This window comes from Gavialis gangeticus, unplaced genomic scaffold (assembly GCF_001723915.1).
Source record: "Gavialis gangeticus isolate Ggan-Ray unplaced genomic scaffold, GavGan_comp1, whole genome shotgun sequence".
Taxonomy (NCBI): Eukaryota; Metazoa; Chordata; order Crocodylia; family Gavialidae; genus Gavialis; species Gavialis gangeticus.
The window spans coordinates 31,086,386-31,091,894 of NW_017728997.1; the positions used below are offsets into that span (position 1 = coordinate 31,086,386).

The window sequence follows — 5,509 nt, forward strand, 5'->3', positions numbered from 1 at the left end:
GTTGGCCTTCCTAACTGCCTCCCCACACTGCCGACCCATGTTCATCTTGGAGTCAATGATGACTCCAAGATCCTTTTCTGCCTCCATGCTGACAAGAGGGGAGTTCCCCAACCTGTAGGTATGGTGCCAGTTGTTCCTCCCCAGATGCATCACCTTGCACTTGTCTGTGTTGAAACCCATCCTATTCTCATCCGCCCACCCTTGTAACCTGTCTAGGTCAGATTGTAGCCTGTTGACTACCTCCTGAAAAGTTATTAGCCATACACCTGGAAGTGACAACAGAAAAGTGATTTATCTACAAAAACATTTGCTTGCTGTTGTAGGACAAAAGGACAATAGGAGAAAAACAGGGTGAGCAAGGAACACAGCTGAATACCTGCAGTAATTTATTTTCAAAAGCTTTCAGTAAGAAACAGAATGTTGTTGCTTGCAACTGCTATGCCTGGTGAAGAAATATAAAGTGAAAAAAAAAATCTCTCAGCTAAAAATAAGCATCTGTGACCTAGAATACAGCATAAGCTCTGTGTGGGTGCAACGTCAGTCTGTGCTACGTTGCAGGTTTGAGACCTGAGAGAGGTTTGTGATTCACTGGGAATTCCTGTAAATAGAGTGCAGTAAAATTGTAAAGAAAGGTCACTTTGCTTTAATGCAATATAGAAATGTAACCTACTAGTGAACATGTGGTAAAAGTCCTTCTCTGTGCCTTATCATAGGGGATTGTCTCATTACCTCAGACTGTAGTAGCTTTTGTTTTTACCAGTGGAGGTCCCTGGTTTCCTCCCCAGAATGTCTGCCAAGAGGGTAGCTATTACATAAAAAACAAATTGAATGCTGAAGAACAGAAAGAGTTAGAACAACAGGGAATGTCAACATTGCTGGAGCTAAAACATCAAAATGCACAGTTCACAGGGCACTCCACAATACACCTGAAATCAACTTTAAAAGAAGCAGCAATTAACAATGTAAAAACAATTAATTTGTGACACTGCATCATGTCTAATTAAAATTCACGTTGCAGCAAAAATTGGTCCCCCTTATTTGTTATTTTAAAGTGGACAAAATAATAGGAGATAGTGGCAACCCTCCTCAAAGAGTTATGTTCAGCTTTAGCAGTTTGGCTTATTAAAATTTTTTTTTAAGTCTTACATAGTTATAGGTCAAGAAGGCCATAGTCAGGTCAACTGGTCCACGACTGAGAGGGAATAGTTAGAATCTGCCTGCATATTTCTCACTGAAGAATCAAAACCAGTTCTGCTGAAGTTACAAGAATGAAAAAACTGAAAACATATATGGTAAATTAGTTGTCTAGTCAAGTAACAAAGGTACTGGTTGTTGTTCCAGAAGAAAGGCCATATTAAGAAAGATTCATTGCAAGCAAAACATCCGGGAGTGGTAGGACTTGTGACCATTATTTCAGATAGAAATGTGGAGAACGCTCACTATCTGTCATTCAAATTTGTCTCTGTGATTACTGGTCCCATTTTACTTGCCACTATCTAGCCCAGGGGTGGGCAAAATGTGGCCCAGAGGCCAGATGTGGTCCGCCAAGCCATTCTATCCATCCCATGGGACCCCTAAAAAATTTAGAAAATGAATATTAATCTGCCCTGGCCTGTCATGTGGCCCTCGATGGCTTGCCGAAACTCAGTAAGCAGCCCTCTGCCCAAAATAACTGCCCACCCCTGATTTAGCCCCATTTACTTTTCATATCCCACATAGAGCAGTGAGGCTTTTAAGCATGACATGAGATCTATTCACTGGGCGTGCTCAATTAATTTCTCTAACATCTTAAGAAAAACACTGAGTTCTTTGTTGCTGCTACTCAGTCAGTCAGGGGAAATATTAAAGGGCATCTATACAAGTGCTCTGGGGTGGGGGGAGAGGTGCTTTAATTAGAGCGGCTCTGAGATCCACTCTAATTAAAGCGACTGCAGTGTCTGTGTATTCAATGTCCCATGCTTCAAAATGGTGGCAAAGGCACTTTAACTAAAGCTCGTTCAACAAGATTTAAAATACCCCAGCCATAACTTTGAAATAGAGGGACACTGACTACACCTGATGTGGAGGCTGCTGGAGCATGCTAATTAGCATGCTCCAGCAGACTTGCGGCAGACGCAATTAATGGAGTCTGCTCTAATGTGTGCTAATTAATATGCATCGAAGCAGAGCTCCATCATGTGTATAGGTGCCCAAAGTGACTACAAACTGAAGAATTTTCTTCCTACCTGAAGTCTGAAGTGGAGTTGCCAGGCATGCAAAAAACTTTGGAGGCTATTTAAATAATCTGTTCTGCAAAAGGTAGTGACAAGGATGGGGGCAGGTAGAAGGAAAACTACATAGATGGAGCTCCATATAGGTAAGTAGGCAAACAATGGAGAAAGCCTCCCCTGACAACAACAAGCCATTGATGGAAGAGATGAATCACTACCACTTGGCCTTTTTTAATGTCAATGTATGTAGAGTACATGCAGCGTAGCACTCAGTGTTCTTCTGTAGTATAAAATCACAATTGAATAACTGAAATGCAGAATGTAACTCACTTAATTTGTTGAAGCACAAGTGAAGTCTGTCTAACTCAAATTGAAAATATCAAAAGGTCATTGTAAACATTGTACCACTTCAACAGGAGTGTCTTACTGCAAGAACCAGAAGTATACAATGAGAAGCGAACATTTTCCCTGCACTAGCTGCTTCAAAATGCAAAAGAAAAAAAAAGGCATTTGCAATATACATCAGTCACTGAGCAAGCCTAGCACAAGAGAACTAACATTTAATTCAGGCAAATGTCAAAGTTTGAGGCTATCCGCATGCTGTATACTTCAGGAGTCAGGAGGCATATGAGAGGCCATCCCATTTATTTCTGAAATAATGAATCAGCAGCAGTGAATAAACAAGGAAAAAAAACTCTCTGACAGTGGAACTGGAATTAGAGGATGGAGGAGGAAAACAAGTCATTAACAGAAACTGGCACTTGGTTTTGTTATCTCTTCACATTTTGCTTTCAATTCAAAATGCAGCAAAGGAACTTTCACATTTGACAAGATCTGACACAGCAGAAACCTGCCCCTTTTCAAGATCAGTTCATTACATTTATCTAAAAGATACATTTGCTTTAGAGGTTTATTTGAGCCTGTTGTGAAAAAGAAGAGCCTGTTTAGTGCAGCTATTAGAAACACTGCTTAAATGCAAAATCTAAAAGGATTTTGGAATGGTGTTTCTCTTTCCTTTAGTCTCAAATAAAGACTTATTAACTTCTGTTTAAAATACAAAGGAGAGTCAATTATCCAAACTAAGTGGACCCAAACACTGTTCATAAAATCCAATTGTTTGGCTAATGAAACACATACTAAATTGAACACACATCAGTGCCATTCTCTGAAGCAAGCCTGGCATCAGAATTGCCTCTTTCAATTTGTGGGTTATTTCAGTTTTTCCTGTCATTAAACAGTACTCTTTCTATTCAATGCCATTATTCTCATTTGTACCATGCACCACAGAGGTTGGCAGCACAACATGCAGTTAAATAGTGTGTGGATAATTCATGTTCTACTGTAATTTTTCAAATATTTTTGCTTTTTCATACTTGCATTTCTCATTCAGCATTTTATCTCATCATAGGTACCATTGGATGGACATGGGAAGCTCCTATTAAAGTTACTGCACTTAGACCTATACTGTGCCAGTTAAGCAAAAGGATGAAGAAAGAATACTGTGGTCCTAGGATGGGTGAGCCTGTTCCTGTCATGCTGCCTGTCCCTTCAACAAGCCACTGACTTTCACTTAACCTTTTTGAGAAATATAAGACTCCTGGAGCATCTGGAGAGAGAAGTTTCTTGTTCAGGTGCGCAAACACTACAGAAAAGGACCTGGGGGTTATAGTGGACAATAAGCTGAATATGAGCCAACAGTGTGCCCTTGTTGCCAAGAAGGCTAACGGCATACTGGGCTGCATTGGTAGGTGTGTTGCCAGCAAATCAAGGGAAATGATTCTTCCCCTCTATTCAGCACTGGTGAGGCCACATCTGGAATTTACTGTGTCCGGTTTTGGATCCCCCATTACAGAAAGAGTACAGACAAATTGGAGAGAGTCTAGTGGAGGGCAACAAGAATGGTTAGGGGGCTGGGGTACATGACTTATGAGAAGAGACTAAGGGAATTGGGCTTATTTTGTTTAGAGAAGAGAAGACCGGGCACATCTACATGCACATTAATGTGCCATAGGTACAGCACATTAAGTTTAGTACCAGTAATAACAGGTACTAACTGAATGCACAGTAACTGGCGTTACTACAGAGTAATGCCAGTGCACACCTTTTTAGTGATGCTAATGCACAGTATACTAATTCTGTCACGGGGTGTACTGCCAATCTCAGGGGGTGCATGTGTACCCTCTACATGTCACCAAGGAGTGGAGACCAACTACTGGTAAAGATTTTCCTGTGAACCAGTGGTATTCATCTGGCACAATTTTACTCAAGGTAAATCAGGTGAGGCTTCAGTTTCATGTCTGCTAGAGGCACTGTTTACATACAGCAAATATTAATTAAAACAATAGCATATTTTAGTACAAATAGTTACAACAGCTTTTACTTCAGCACGGTTCAGTGAGATGGATGATTTTATCCATGGCAGCATGAGAAGGAAAGACTGACAGGATGACCTGCACATCTCTTCAGTAGAACAGGCTCCAGGGAAGAGTCTGAGGGCAGAAGAGGTGGACTTCACCTGCTGTGCCCTCATTCTGTCCATTCACTTTGCTGCTGACATGGCCCTGAGGCACCTACCTGCTGCCTTTCACCCTCACATCTCCATATTGGCTGTGCATCAGCTGGAAAGCAAATAACCTTGAAGAGGAAAACCCCTCCTTGCTGGAGCCACAACAGATCCTGCTGGACAGACAGAAGTGTCACTGCAGGGAAAACGAACAGAGTCTGTAGTGCTGCTGATACTATGAGAGATTTTTGGTGGAGCTGGAATCTGAGAGAAAGCCCCCTCTGTTACTATATTTTTTCTAATATTCAAATTGTAAAAAAATGGTGTCCAAAATGTTCAATACCCACCCAGATAGACCAAGTCCTATTAAACAACTATATTTGATCTAATGTAATAAAGCTGTGTAATAGGGACGTCCACTCGGCAATGACTTTAGCAGTAATAATCAGTTATGTGACCAGATAGGTAGATTATGTTCAATAACCAGGTGGTATAAGTGGGACAGAGGTAGCTTGTCACTCATGGGCAGTATCTCAGCCCATAACAGTAATAAGGATAAGATACCAACGCATACGAGAATCCTGGGGGAAAGTAAAGCAACAGACCGGAGTTAGGCTATTGCTAATGAAAAACATGAATCAACTTTTACCTTCAGAAAGCAAAACAGGAATGAACTGGGATTTTACTGCAAGGGAGTGGACTCCTGTACTGTCAAACAGACCCCAGAACATGTCTCAAAATCCCTTGCTTTGCGAGCACTTACTAGTTTGCGAGCTTTAAAAAAAAAAAAAAAAAA

General features: G+C 41.0%; 1 long non-coding RNA gene across 1 annotated transcript in view; it reads right to left on the bottom strand.

Annotated features, from left to right (window-relative positions):
* Positions 1 to 4,559: 4,559 nt before the first annotated feature.
* Positions 4,560 to 5,509, bottom strand: part of LOC109288897 — a 1,467-nt gene continuing 517 nt past the window's right edge. The window contains exon 2 of the long non-coding RNA XR_002095245.1: positions 4,560 to 5,294. This is a non-coding gene — a long non-coding RNA (uncharacterized LOC109288897). The remainder of the gene's footprint in view (positions 5,295 to 5,509) is intronic.